The 14501-nt window shown below is 50.4% G+C and overlaps 6 non-coding genes across 6 annotated transcripts; all 6 read right to left on the bottom strand.

Moving 5' to 3' along the window:
* Positions 1–2453: 2453 nt before the first annotated feature.
* Positions 2454–2526, bottom strand: Trnar-ccg (transfer RNA arginine (anticodon CCG)). The gene has a single exon. It is a non-coding gene; the product is annotated as a tRNA-Arg (tRNA).
* Positions 2527–7770: 5244 nt separating this feature from the next.
* Trnar-ucg (transfer RNA arginine (anticodon UCG)) lies at positions 7771–7843 on the bottom strand. The gene has a single exon. It is a non-coding gene; the product is annotated as a tRNA-Arg (tRNA).
* A 3121-nt stretch (positions 7844–10964) lies between these two features.
* Trnar-ccu (transfer RNA arginine (anticodon CCU)) lies at positions 10965–11037 on the bottom strand. Its single transcript has one exon. It is a non-coding gene; the product is annotated as a tRNA-Arg (tRNA).
* A 1447-nt stretch (positions 11038–12484) lies between these two features.
* Positions 12485–12557, bottom strand: Trnak-cuu (transfer RNA lysine (anticodon CUU)). The gene has a single exon. It is a non-coding gene; the product is annotated as a tRNA-Lys (tRNA).
* A 452-nt stretch (positions 12558–13009) lies between these two features.
* Trnar-ucg (transfer RNA arginine (anticodon UCG)) lies at positions 13010–13082 on the bottom strand. The gene has a single exon. It is a non-coding gene; the product is annotated as a tRNA-Arg (tRNA).
* Positions 13083–13983: 901 nt separating this feature from the next.
* Trnak-cuu (transfer RNA lysine (anticodon CUU)) lies at positions 13984–14056 on the bottom strand. The gene has a single exon. It is a non-coding gene; the product is annotated as a tRNA-Lys (tRNA).
* Between the last annotated feature and the right edge of the window lie 445 nt (positions 14057–14501).

The raw sequence follows: 14501 nt of genomic DNA, 5'->3' as shown, positions 1-14501 counted from the left end.
CAGATGGCAGCAAGGAGTTAGGAGCAGTTTGTGCTGGGCCTTTTCCCAGTGCCCCCTCATGCCCGTACCACTCACATTGATTCTAAAGAAACATTGAATTTTTTTATTTATTTCCCAACCCATATGTAAATGAACATATAAAGAAACCAACTTTCTCTTTATACATATATCAAGTGGGCCAGGCAGATGGCGGCAGGGGGTCAGGTTCATTTAGTGCTAGGCCTTGTAACAGTGCCCCCACATGCTCGTCACCACTCACATTGATTCTAAAGAAACATTGATTTTTCTATATTTATTTCCTTAACCATATGTAAATGAACATATAAAAAAACCTTTCTCTTTATACATATAACAAGTGGGCCAGGCAGATGACGGCAAGGTGTCAGTGCTAGGCCTTGTCCCAGTGCCCCCTTATACCCATCACCACTCAAATTGATTCTAAAGAAACATTGAATTTATTTTATTTATTTCCAAACCATATGTAAATGAACATATCAAAAAATGCAACTTTCTCTTTAAACATATAACAAGTGGACCAGGCAGATGGCTGCAAGGAGTAAGGGGCAGTTTGTGCTGGGCCTTTTCCCAGTGCCCCCTCATGCCCGTCACCACTCACATTGATTCTAAAGAAACATTGAATTTTTTTTATTTATTTCCCAAACCATATGTACATGAACATATAAAAAAACCATCTTTCTCTTTATACATATATCAAGTGGGCCAGGCAGATGGCGGCAAGGAGTCAGGGGCAGATAGTGCTAGGAATGTCCCAGTGCCCCTCAAACACGTCACCACTCACATTGATTCTAAAGAAACATTGAATTTTTTTCATTTATTTCCTTAACCATATGTAAATGAGCATATAAAAAAATCAAATTTCTCTTTGTACATATATCAAATGTGCCAGGCAGATGGCTGCAAGGAGTCATGGTCAGTTATTGCTACTCTTTGTCCCAGTGCCCCCACATACTCGTCACCACTCACATTCATTCTAAAGAATTATTGAATTTTTTTTATTTATTTCCATAACCATATGAAAATGAACGTATAAAAAAACGAAATTTCTCTTTATACATATATCAAATGGGCCAGGCAGATGGCGGCAAGGAGTCAGGTTCATTTAGTGCTAGGCCTTGTCCCAGTGCCCCCACATACTCGTCACCACTCACCAAACATAGACAGGAGAACAAGACCACACACCTTGCGCATTCGGAATCGATGGCAGGGTGTCCCTCGCCGCATTTGCTACGATGGCCCTTTGCTACTTCTCCAGAAGCGACGACGACGACGACGACGACGACAAGCTCAGAGATTTGTGAGAAATACATCTACAAAATGTAATTCAGACTGCCTCGTCCCACCTTATGCCGTACTGCTTTGGCAAATGCTTTATCTGCGCCATTCGCCATAATTACATCTGAGAGTAATTCTTAATAATACGCCTGTCGCTAATTGTTCCTCATCACAGATACTGTTTGCTATACGGCCACGATGCGCAATTGATTTAGAAGATTCGTCTTCCTCCTGTGAGGATGGAACTCACGAACCCTGGTTTACTAGACCAATGCTGTACCACTGAGCTAAACAGGCGCCGCCTAGCGGCACTTTTGCGTACTTCGTCCGTACGGTCGTCTGAATCATCGGACTTCAGCTGACAACACTTCATATTTTCGACTAATATTTGCAGCTATGGCAACCCATTGCTGCTTGGCTACACATCTGACACGTAGCCGATGTTCTCTCCAAACAAAACCACCTGCACTTCAGAACATGACTTTCACACATGTCTACAAAATCACCTTCACCTTCAAATACAGTTTTCTTGCGACTGATGGAGACGTAGGCAAATTTTAAAGTTGCTATTTCCATTACATCACGTTATTCAGAAAATCGGTAATTTACATCTGCAGCAGAAAAAAATTCCGCTCCATCCAGCGTAGGGCTCGAACCCACGACCCTGTGAATAAGAGTCTCATGCTCTACTGACTGAGCTAGCCGTGCTGCCTCGTTGGATACCTGCTGGGTTGCAGATCACACTGTACTCGTTTGGGTTGGTTGGTACCATACAGAATCTGTCCATGCTGCCTAATGTTTTCCTAACGTCACACTCGTCACATACTTCACTTTTATTTCATAATCATTTCTGAGAGGTAAAGGAATTGCATGACAATCTGCAGAGCTAGCGGCGTCAAAATTAACACACATACTTGATGTGACTCAAAAGCCGAACGAGTTACTTTCCGACGTTGTTTTAGATGTGCAAGTGCCAGTCAAAACTCGCGGTGGGGGCAGTCTGCCGACCATTTCGCTAGTTAACACCGGTCTTGTTGTGTGTGTTTCAGGCTCAAGACCATATCCAAGCACAGAATGGTCAACAGCAACATTCAGACGGTTTCGTACTGCTCAATTGCTACATTAAAACGGTATGTTTCTTTTTCAGAACTGGAAAAACACGACCGTGACAGGATTCGAACCTGCAATGTTCGGATTCGGACTCCGACGCCTTATCCATTAGGCCACACGGTCACTGACGACCAAGTACAACTTATATACGACTCATCTCGAAACGCTCACGCCCCTGAGGAATTGTGTTTTCGTTCCACACAGCCGCTGCCCCTTACTCTTTCCCACCCATTCGTTGCATTCAACCTCTTACGAGACCGACCAAGCATAGACAGGAAAACAAGACCACACACTTTGCGCATTCGGAATCGATGGCAGGGTGTCCCTCGCCGCATTTGCTACGATGGCCATTTGCTACTTCTGCAGAAGCGGCGGCGGCAACGACGACGACGACGACCGCGAGAGGCTCTGAGATTTGTGAGAAATACATCTATAAAATGTAATTCAGATTGCCCCGTCCCACCTTATGCCGTACTGTTTTTTTTTTTCCTTTATTGTCATTTTATACCTACAAAGGTAGGCCGGCAGCGGCCTAATATGCCGCTCTTCGAACACAAGAAACATACAAGAGATAAAAACAGGAAGACATAATCTCAAAACACAGACATGGAGGACAAAAATCAGAAGACAACAGAGAAAAAAAGAATTGAAGTCGTTCACCGACGCAGCACTGTTTCAGTTTAAAAAAAAAACGGGCAGCACAGCACGGAACAGAGAACAGTAGCACAGGTGAACGGTGGAGCAGAAAACGAAGAAACACTCGAGGCACAGACGGGACGAAAGACACGGACACTGCGGAGATGGGCTTCGGCGCTTGCAGGGGCACAGTCCACACCGAAAAGCTGGGGGCCTGCCAAGGGAAAAAACAGGGGGAGGGAAGGAGGGAGGGGGAGATAGGATGCCAGGGAGGAGGAGGGGAGAAAACGAAAATAGGGGGGTGGAAGCCCAGGGAGAGGGGGAGGGGAGGTAAGGATGGAAGGAGGGAGAGAGGAAGGGAGAGAAGGGAGAGAGGGTGCTCACAGCAAAATGAGAGGAGAGGGGAAGGCAAGGCTCAAAGTTGGTAGGAGGGGTAGATGGAGGGGAGGAGGTCATCATCCAGGAGGGGGAGTCGGCGGAAGCCACCTTGCGAGAGGGTGTGGAGAGTGTGAAGATGGAGGAGGTGTGGGAAGGGGATGAGGTCATAGAGGAGCCGCGTGGGGGAAGGGAGGCGGATGCGATAGGCGTTGCGGAGTGCATGCCGTTCAAGGATTTGAAGAGATTTGTAAAAGGTAGGCGGGGCAGAGATCCAGGCGGGATGGGCATAACAGAGGATAGGGCGTTTCTTAGCCGCGAGCAAGTTCCGGATGTGTCTCTGGAGTTGCCGGTGGCGTTGTAGTGTGTCCCGGTCACGCGTGTGGAGGAAGGCATGGTAGAGACGACGGGATTCTCGAAGGAGGAGGACGGCCTGTGGGGGTAAAGTGGGACGGTGCGGGTGGATGGCGACGGTAGGGATGTGGGCCTCCACGGCCTCAGACAAGGTCTGCTGGAGAAAGGATGCGGCATGGGTTATGTCATGTGGGCGGTGGTAGGTGAGGGGGTGGCTATCGACTCGGGTAGGAAGGGTATCCCGGTATGAATTCCAGTCGGCAGGGAGTAATCATGGACATACTTGGGGGGAGGGTCAAGGCGAGGATCGGGACGGGGGCGACGACCGTCTGATATGGTAAGAAGGACAGGGAGATGGTCACTGCCAATAGGGTCGAGGACGTCCACCGCTATGCGGCCAAGGAGGTTGGGAGAGGCTATGACGACATCGGGTGTGGTATTGGATTCAGGGCGGGTGTGTTGGGGAAGAGGAAGGACATCTCCTTGGATGGTGGCGAGGAACCGATGCCACCGCCGTAACTGGGTGGCGGAGCGACTATGGATATTGAGATCTGCGGCAATCACGTAGGAGGAGAAGGTACGGTCGATGTGGGAAAGGAAGTCAAAAGGAATAGGGGCAGAGGGGCGGACATAGATGGTGGCGCAAGTAACGGTGAGGCCGGGGAAGAATAGACTAAGGATCAGGTGTTCCGTGGGGTTGGGAAGGAGGGGTTGGAGCCGAACAGGGATCTGGTGATGGTGGCCAATGGCAACTCCGCCACGCGCTATCGGGAGGGGGTTGTCAGAGCGGTGAAGGAGGTAGGGCGAGGTACGGACAGTATGGTGGGGCTGGAGAAATGTTTCGTTTAGGAGGAAGGCATCCACGCGGTGGGTGGTGAGGGTATGCATAAGGAGATTCTTGTTGACAGGAAGGGAACGGATGTTGTTAAACAGGATACGTTGCTGTCGCGCCATAGTGGGAATTTAGACGAGGGTGTCGAGACGGGAGAAGGTAAAATGGGCCTGGTTATGGGAGTAGGTGGCGTAAGTGTTGAGCTGGAAGACGGAACGGGCGGCAAGGGATATCTGCTGGAGGGTGTGAGGGCGCTGAAAGGGGTGGATGTTCTGAAGGACAACGGTTACAAAGCGGATGATGACCTCAGCTGTGGGGGGGGATGGAGGTAATTGCCGGGAGGAGTGGGGGCATCCAAGGGGCGGACAGGGACAGTGAGTTCAGGAGCGGAGGGAGGGGGTTGGGCCTTGCACCTTTGGGAGTAGGTTGGGTGTTGGAGGTTACAGGTGTTACAGGAGGGGGGGGACTGAAGGTTGGGGCACTGCCGGAGGAAGTGTGCTTCTTTGCAGTGCGGGCAGACGGGGGCCTCGCGGCACTCAGATGTAGGATATGCATTATAGCGCAAGCACCTCTGGCAGCGGATGGACTGTGGAGGGGAGCGGGAGGGGTCGACCTTATAACGGCGGTTGAAAAGGAGGGCACCCTCCTTGAGGAGGAGGTCTATGGAGGGAGCATGCTCGGAGAACACCCGCATGAGGCGGGTGGGGCTGGCTGGATTGTGAATCCGGCGGACAGCTCGAACCTCTAGATAGGGATGGGCCTTCAGCTCCGCCAACACCTCCTCCTCCGTGATCATCGGGCTAAGCCGAGTGATCACGGCAGTGAGGGTCGGTGGGCGACGGGGCGGCTGGGGTTGTCGGGATGAGGAGGGGGAGGGAGCAGGGGCAAGGGAGGCATGGGGACCAAACCGGGTGAGGGGAATGCGGGAGAGGATGTCGGAGTGGAGGGTGGGGCTGGGGGATGTGATCAGGACGGAGTCCCGACGGGGGGTGAGAAGGGAGATCGGGGCTCCGGGGAAGTGCTGGCGGAGGAGAAGGGTAAGATTGCGGGCCTCCAGGAGAGAGGGATCAGGGTGAGAAAGGAGGTACCTGTAGGAGGGGGAGGTAGAGGAGGGAGTAGATAGGGCAGGTGGGGTGGTATCCATGGCATCCTGGGGGGTTGGAGGGGGGAGAGTCTGCGACTTCTTGGGAGCAGAAGAGGCTGGGGTGCCGCTGGGACGTTTCACAGCGGGAGAGGGATGGGAAGAGGTGTGGGGGATGGGGACGACCGGGAGATGGCGGGAGATGGCAGGTCCCACCGGCGGTGCAGGCACTGGTGGTGGTGCTGGTGCTGGCGCTGGAGCTGGAGCTGGCGCCACAGAAGATGCAGTGGCAGTGGTTGGCACTGGCGATGGCGAGGGCGATGGTGATGGTGATGGTGATGACGATGATGATGGTGTGGCGTGGGTGGTGGCCCAACGGGCAACAACCCTGGCGGGGGTGGCGTGAGTTACATGTGGGAGGGGAGGGAATGGGTCACGTGAGGCATGGGGGGTAGGAACAGGGGAGGGGGCAACAAAAGGAGCGGGGGTGGGAAGAGTGAGGAGGGGGGGAATATATGGGGGAGGCGGTGATTGAGCACACCACGTGATGGTGGTGGCAGCAAGTGAGGGGGACGTGTACACGATTGCAGTGGTAGTGGCGGTAGTTGTGGGGGTTGTCATGGTAAGAGGATAAGTGGGAGAGGGGAAAAGAGGGAAAATAACAGGGGACAGTCAAAGGACAAGGACAAGAGACTGACGAAGAGGAAGGGTAAGACGTAAGCAGAGACGACAGAACGAAGGACGGGCAGGGAGCGGCGGCGGCGGCGGCGGCGGTCGGCAACAGCAGCAGCGGCAGGAACCGGATACGATGGCGGCAACCGGCGTCGGCGGCGGCGGCGGCGGCGGTGGAAACCGGCGGCGGCGGCAGCGGCGGCTGGGACCAACGGCGGCAAAGGCTCGGGACAACGGCAGCTGCAGCGATCACTGAAACTCCTAGCACTTCGATATTAACGACAATAATATCGAAGGGCGCAACCCTCTCGAGTTACGCCGAAGATCGATGCCGTACTGCTTTGGCAAATGCTTTATCTGCGCCATTCGCTTTAATCACATCTGAGAGTAATTCTTAATAATACGCCTGTCGGTAATTGTTCCTCATCACAGATACTGTTTGCTATACGGCCACGATGCGCAACTGATTTCCAAGATTCGTCTTCCTCCTGTGAGGATGGAACTCACGAACCCTGGTTTACTAGACCAATGCTCTACCACTGAGCTAAACAGGCGCCGCCTAGCGGCACTTTTGCGTACTTCGTCCGTACGGTCGTCTGAATCATCAGACTTCAGCTGACAACACTTCATATTTTCGACTAATATTTGCAGCTATGGCGACGCATTACTGCTTGGCTACACATCTGACACGTAGCCGATGTTTTCTCCAAAGAAAACCACCTGCACTTCAGAACATGACTTTCACACATGTCTACAAAATCACCTTCACCTTCAAATACAGTTTTCTTGCGACTGATGGAGACATAGGCAAATTTTAAAGTTGCTATTTCCATTACATTACGGTAAACAGAAAATCGGTAATTTACATCTACAGCGGAAAAAAATTCCGTTCCGCCCAGCGTAGGGCTCGAACCCACGACCCTGTGAATTAGAGTCCCAAGCTCTACCGACTGAGCTATCCGTGCTGCCTCGTTGGATACTTGCTGGGTAGCAGATCACACTGTACTCGTTTGGGTTGGGTGGTCCCATAAAGAATCTCTCCATGCTGCCTAATGTTTTCCTAACGTCACACTCGTCACGTACTTCACTTTTATTTCATAATCATTTCTGAGAGGTAAAGGAATTGCATGACAATCTGCAGAGCTAGGGGCTTCAAAATTAACACACATACTAGATGTGACTCAAAAGCCGAACGAGTTACTTTCCGACGTTGTTTTAGATGTGCAAGTGGCAGTCAAAACTCGCGGTGAGGGCACTCTGCCGACCATTTCGCTAGTTAACACCGGTTTTGTTGTGTGTGTTTTAGGCTCAAGACCATCTCCAAGCACAGAATGGTCAACAGCAACATTCAGACGGTTTCGTACTGCTCAATTGCTACATTAAAACGGTATGTTTCTTTTTCAGAACTGGAAAAACACGACCGTGACAGGATTCGAACCTGCAATCTTCGGATCCGAAGTCCGACGCCTTATCCAATATGCCACACGGTCACTGACGACCAAGTACAACTTATATACGAATCATCTCGAAACGCTCACGCCCCTGAGGAATTGTGTTTTCGTTCCACACAGCCACTGCCCCTTACTCTTTCCCACCCATTCGTTACATTCAACCTCTTACGAGACCGACCAAACATAGACAGGAAAACAAGACTACACACTTTGCGCATTCGGAATCGATGAAATGGTGTCCCTCGCCGCATTTGCTACGATGGCCATTTGCTACTTCTGCAGAAGCGGCGACGGCGGCCACGACGACGACGACGCCAACGACCACGAGAGACTCTGAGATTTGTGAGAAATACATCTATAAAATGTAATTCAGATTGCCTCGTCCCACCTTGTGCCGTACTTTTTTTTTTTTTTTCCTTTATTGTCATTTTATACCTACAAAGGTAGGCCGGCAGCGGCCTAATATGCCGCTCTTCGGCCACAAGAAACATACAAGAGATAAAAACAGGAAGACATAATCTCAAAACACAGACATGGAGGACAAAAATCAGAAGACAACAGAGAATAAAAAGAAATGAAGTCATTCACCGACGCAGCACTGTTTCAGTTTTAAAAAGACGGGCAGCACAGCACGGAACAGAGAACACTAGCACAGGTGAACGGTGGAGCAGAAAACGAAGAAACACTCGAGGCACAGACGGGACGAAAGACACGGACACTGCGGAGATGGGCTTCGGCGCTTGCAGGGGCACTGTCCACACCGAAAAGCTGGGGGCCTGCCAAGGGAAAAAACAGGGGGAGGGAAGGAGGGAGGGTGAGATAGGATGCCAGGGAGGAGGAGGGGAGAAAACGAAAAGAGGGGGGTGGAAGCCCAGGGAGAGGGGGAGGGGAGGTAAGGATGGAAGGAGGGAGAGAGGGAGGGAGAGAAGGGAGAGAGGGTGCCCACAGGAAAATGAGAGGAGAGGGGAAGGCAAGGCTCAAAGTTGGTAGGAGGGGTAGATGGAGGGGAGGAGGGCATCATCCGGGAGGGGGAGTCGGCGGAAGCCACCTTGGGAGAGGGTGTGGAGAGTGTGAAGATGGAGAGCAGGTGGGATACAGGAGTACAGGCGCGGCAGTGGGTTGGGGTGGGAGAGGATGGAAGAGACAAACGGGTGGGGAGGATCAAGCTTGCGGGAGGTGTAGAGGATCCGTATCCGTTGGAGGAAGAGGGGGAGGTGTGGGAAGGGGATGAGGTCATAGAGGAGCCACGTGGGGGAAGGGAGGCGGATGCGATAGGCGAGGCGGAGTGCATGCCGTTCAAGGATTTGAAGGGATTTGTAAAAGGTAGGCGGGGCAGAGATCCAGGCGGGATGGGCATAACAGAGGATAGGGCGGTTGAGAGATTTATAGGTGTGGAGGACGGTGGAGGGGTCCAGACCCCATGTGCGGCCAGAAAGGAGCTTCAGGAGGTGGAGTCGGGAGCGTGCCTTGGCTTGGATTGTCCGGAGATGAGTGGTCCAGGAGAGGCGACGGTCAAGGGTGACGCCAAGGTACTTGAGGGTGGGTGTGAGGTTAATAGGACGGCCATAAATGGTAAGATAGAAATCAAGGAGACGGAAGGAAGGGGTGGTTTTGCCTACGATGATTGCCTGGGTCTTGGAAGGATTGACCTTGAGCAACCACTGGTTACACCAAGAGGTGAACCGGTCAAGATGGGATTGGAGAAGGTGTTGGGAGCGTTGCAGGGTGGGGGCAAGGGCAAGGAAGGCGGTGTCATCGGCGTACTGGAGAAGGTGAAGGGGGGGTGCAGGTGGAGGCATGTCCGCCGTATAAAGAAGGTAAAGAAGAGGGGAAAGGACGGAACCTTGGGGCACACCGGCAGAGGGGTAGAAGGTGTAGGAATCAGTGTTGTGGAGAGTGACATAGGAAGGGCGGTGGGAAATGAAGGAGGCGATCAGACGGACGTAGTTAATAGGAAGAGCAAAGGTTTGGAGCTTGAAGAGGAGACCAGAATGCCACACTCGGTCATAGGCGCGTTCAAGGTCAAGGGAGAGGAATATGGCGGAGCGACGGGAGTTGAGTTGTTCGGAGAGGAGGTGAGTGAGGTGAAGGAGAAGGTCATCGGCAGAGAAGGATGGTCGAAAGCCACATTGGGTGGAGGGAAGGAAGCGGTGCCGGTGGAGATGCTGGTGGATGCGGCGGGTTAGAATGGATTCCAGGACCTTGCTGAAGACCGAGGTAAGGCTTATAGGACGGTAGGAGGAGACAGCGGAAGGTGGTTTATCGGGTTTGAGGAACATCAGGATCCGGGTGGTTTTCCACAGGTCGGGGTAGAAGTCGGTGGACAAGACCACATTGTACAGCCTGGCCAGGGTGGAGAGGAAGGGGGCGGGAGCTTCACGGAGGTGACAGTAAGTAACACGGTCGTGACCAGGAGCAGTGTTGCGTTTGGTGCGGAGTATATCGATGATGTCTTGAGTAGTTATAGGGGTATTGAGTTCAGTGTGTGTAATGTTGTCCAAGTACTGGAAGCCAGGAGCTAGTGGAGGGATAGAGGTGTCAGTTCGATCGCGGACATCGGGGAAGAGGGAATAATCGAACTGGGGATCGTCAGGGAGTGCCGTATTGCTTTGGCAAATGCTTTATCTGCGCCATTCGCCTTAATCACATCGGATTGTAATTCTTAATAATACGCCTGTCGCTAATTGTTCCTCATCACAGATACTGTTTGCTATACAGCCATGATGCGCAACTGATTTCCTAGATTCGTCTTCCTCCTGTGAGGATGGAACTCACGAACCATGGTTTACCAGACCAATGCTCTACCACTGAGCTAACCAGGCGCCGCCTAGCGGCACTTCTGCGTACTTCGTCCGTACGGTCGTCTGAATCATCAGACTTCAGCTGACAACACTTCATATTTTCGACTAATATTTGCAGCTAAGGCGACCCATTACTGCTTGGCTACACATCTGACACGTAGCCGATGTTCTCTCCAAACAAAACCACCTGCACTTCAGAACATGACTTTCACACATGTCTACAAAATCACCTTCACCTTCAAATACAGTTTTCTTGCGACTGATGGAGACGTAGGCAAATTTTAAAGTTGCTATTTCCATTACATCACGTTAATCAGAAAATCGGTAATTTTCATCTGCAGCGGAAAAAAATTCCGTTCCGCCCAGCGTAGGGCTCGAACCCACGACCCTGTAAATAGGAGTCTCATGCTCTACCGACTGAGCTAGCCGTGCTGCCTCGTTGGATACATGCTGGGTAGCAGATCACACAGTACTCGTTTGGGTTGGGTGGTCCCATACAGAATCTCTCCATGCTGCCTAATGTTTTCCTAACGTCACACTCGTCACGTACTTCACTTTTATTTCATAATCATTTCTGAGAGGTAAAGGAATTGCATGACAATCTGCAGAGCTAGCGGCATCAAAATTAACACACATACTTGATGTGACTCAAAAACCGAACGAGTTACTTTCCGACGTTGTTTTAGATGTGCAAGTGCCAGTCAAAACTCGCGGTGAGGGCACTCTGCCGACCATTTCGCTAATTAAAACCGGTCTTGTTGTGTGTGTTTCAGGCTCAAGACCATCTCCAAGCACAGAAAGGTCAACAGCAATATTCAGACGGTTTCGTACTGCTCAATTGCTACATTAAAACGGTATGTTTCTTTTTCAGAACTGGAAAAACACGACCGTGACAGGATTCAAACTTGCAATCTTCGGATCCGAAGTGCGACGCTTTATCCATTAGGCCACACGGTCACTGACGACCAAGTACAATTTATATACGACTCATCTCGAAACGCTCACGCCTCTAAAGAATTGTGTTTTCGTTCCACACAGCCGCTGCCCCTTACTCTTTCCCACCCATTCGTTACATTCAACCTCTTACGAGACCGACCAAACATAGACAGGAAAACAAGACCACACACTTTGCGCATTCGGAATCGATGGCAGGGTGTCCCTCGCCACATTTGCTATGATGGCCATTTGCTACTTCTGCAGAAGCGGCGTCGCCGACGACGACGACGACGACGACGACGACGACGACCGCGAGAGGCTCTGAGATTTGTGAGAAATACATCTATAAAATGTAATTCAGACTGCCTCGTCCCACCTTATGCCATACTGCTTTGGCAAATGCTTTATCTGCGCCATTCGCCTTAATCACATCTGAGAGTAATTCTTAATAAAACGCCTCTCGCTAATTGTTCCTCATCACAGATACTGTTTGCTATACGGCCACGACGCGCAACTGATTTCCAAGATTCGTCTTCCTCCTGTGAGGATGGAACTCACGACCCCTGGTTTACTAGACCACTGCTCTACCACTGAGCTAAACAGGCGCCGCCTAGCGGCACTTTTGCGTACTTCGTCGGTACGGTCGTCTGAATCATCAGACTTCAGCTGACAACACTTCATATTTTCCACCAATATTTGCAACTATGGCGACCCATTACTATTTGGCTACACATCTGACATGTAGCCGATGTTCTCTCCAAACAAAACCACCTGCACTTCAGAACATGACTTTCACACATGTCTACAAAATCACCTTCACCTTCAAATACAGTTTTCTTGCGACTGATGGAGACGTAGGCAAATTTTAAAGTTGCTATTTCCATTACATCACGTTAATCAGAAAATCGGTAATTTACATCTGATGCGGAAAAAAATTCCGTTCCGCCCAGCGTAGGGCTCGAACCCACGACCCTGTGAATAAGAGTCTCATGCTCTACCGACTGAGCTAGCCGTGCTGCCTCGTTGGATACCTGCTGGGTAGCAGATCACACTGTATTCGTTTGGGTTGGGTGGTCCCATACAGAATCCCTCCATTCTGCCTAATGTTTTAATAACGTCACACTCGTCACGTACTTCACTTTTATTTCATAATCATTTCTGAGAGGTAAAGGAATTGCATGCCAATCTGCAGAGCTAGCGGCGTCAAAATTAACACACATACTTGATGTGACTCAAAAGCCGTACGAGTTACTTTCCGACATTGTTTTAGATGTGCAAGTGCCAGTCAAAACTCGCGGTGAGGGCACTCTGCCGATCATTTCGCTATTTAACACCGGTCTTGTTGTGTGTGTTTCAGGCTCAAGACCATCTCCAAGAACAGAATGGTCAACAGCAACATTCAGACGGTTTCGTACTGCTCAATTGCTACATTAAAACGGTATGTTTCTTTTTCAGAACTGGAAAAACACGACCGTGACAGGACTCGAACCTGCAATCTTCGGATCCGAAGTCCGACGCCTTATCCATTAGGCCACACGGTCACTGAAGACCGAGTACAACTTATATACGACTCATCTCGAGACGCTCACGCCCCTGAGGAATTGTGTTTTCGTTCCACACAGACGGTGCCCCTTACTCTTTCCCACCCATTCGTTACATTCAACCTCTTACGAGACCGACCAAACATAGACAGGAAAACAAGACCACACACTTTGCGCATTCGGAATCGATGGCAGGGTGACCCTCGCCGCATTTGCTACGATGGCCATTTGCTACTTCTGCAGAAGCGGCGGCGGCGACGACGACGACGACGACAGGCTCAGAGATTTGTGAGAAATACATCTAAAAAATGTAATTCAGACTGCCTCGTCCCACTTTATGCCGTACTGCTTTAGCAAATTCTTTATCTGAACCATTCGCCTTAATCACATCTGGGAGAAATTCTTAATAATACGAATGTCGCTAATTGTTCCTCATCACAGATACTGTTTGCTATACGGCCACGATGCGCAACTGATTTCCAAGATTCGTCTTCCTCCTGTGAGGATGGAACTCACGAACCCTGGTTTACTAGACCAATGCTCTACCACTGAGCTAAACAGGCGCCGCCTAGCGGCACTTTTGCGTACTTCGTCCGTACGGTCGTCTGAATCATCAGACTTCAGCTGACAACACTTCATATTTTCGACTAACATTTGCAGCTATGGCGACCCATTACTGCTTGGCTACACATCTGACACGTAGCCGATGTTCTCTCCAAACAAAACCACCTGCACTTCAGAACATGACTTTCACACATGTCTACAAAATCACCTTCACCTTCAAATACAGTTTTCTTGCGACTGATGGAGACGTAGGCAAATTTTAAAGTTGCTATTTCCATTACATCACGTTAATCAGAAAATCGGTAATTTACATCTGCAGCGGAAAAAAATTCCGTTCCGCCCAGCGTAGGGCTCGAACCCACGACCCTGTGAATAAGAGTCTCATGCTCTACCGACTGAGCTAGCCGTGCTGCCTCGTTGGATACCTGCTGGGTAGCAGATCACACTGTACTCGTTTGGGTAGGGTGGTCCCAAACAGAATCTCTCCATGCTGCCTAATGTTTTCCTAACGTCACACTCGTCACGTACTTCACTTTTATTTCATAATCATTTCTGAGAGGTAAAGGAATTGCATGAGAATCTGCAGAGCTAGCGGCGTCAAAATTAACACATATACTTTACGTGACTCAAAAGCTGAACCAGTTATTTTTCGACGTGGTTTTAGACGTGCAAGTGCCAGTCAAATGTCGCGTTGAGGGCACTCTGCCGATCATTTCGCTAGTTAACACCGGTCTTGTTGTGTGTGTTTCAAACTCAAGACCATCTCCAAGCACATAATTGTCCACAGCAATATTCAGACGATTTCGTACTGCACAATTGCTACATTAAAACGGTATGTTTGTTTTTCAGAACTAA

Source organism: Schistocerca gregaria, unplaced genomic scaffold, assembly GCF_023897955.1.
Source record: "Schistocerca gregaria isolate iqSchGreg1 unplaced genomic scaffold, iqSchGreg1.2 ptg000156l, whole genome shotgun sequence".
Taxonomy (NCBI): Eukaryota; Metazoa; Arthropoda; class Insecta; order Orthoptera; family Acrididae; genus Schistocerca; species Schistocerca gregaria.
This window is presented reverse-complemented; position numbering and strand designations above follow the sequence as displayed.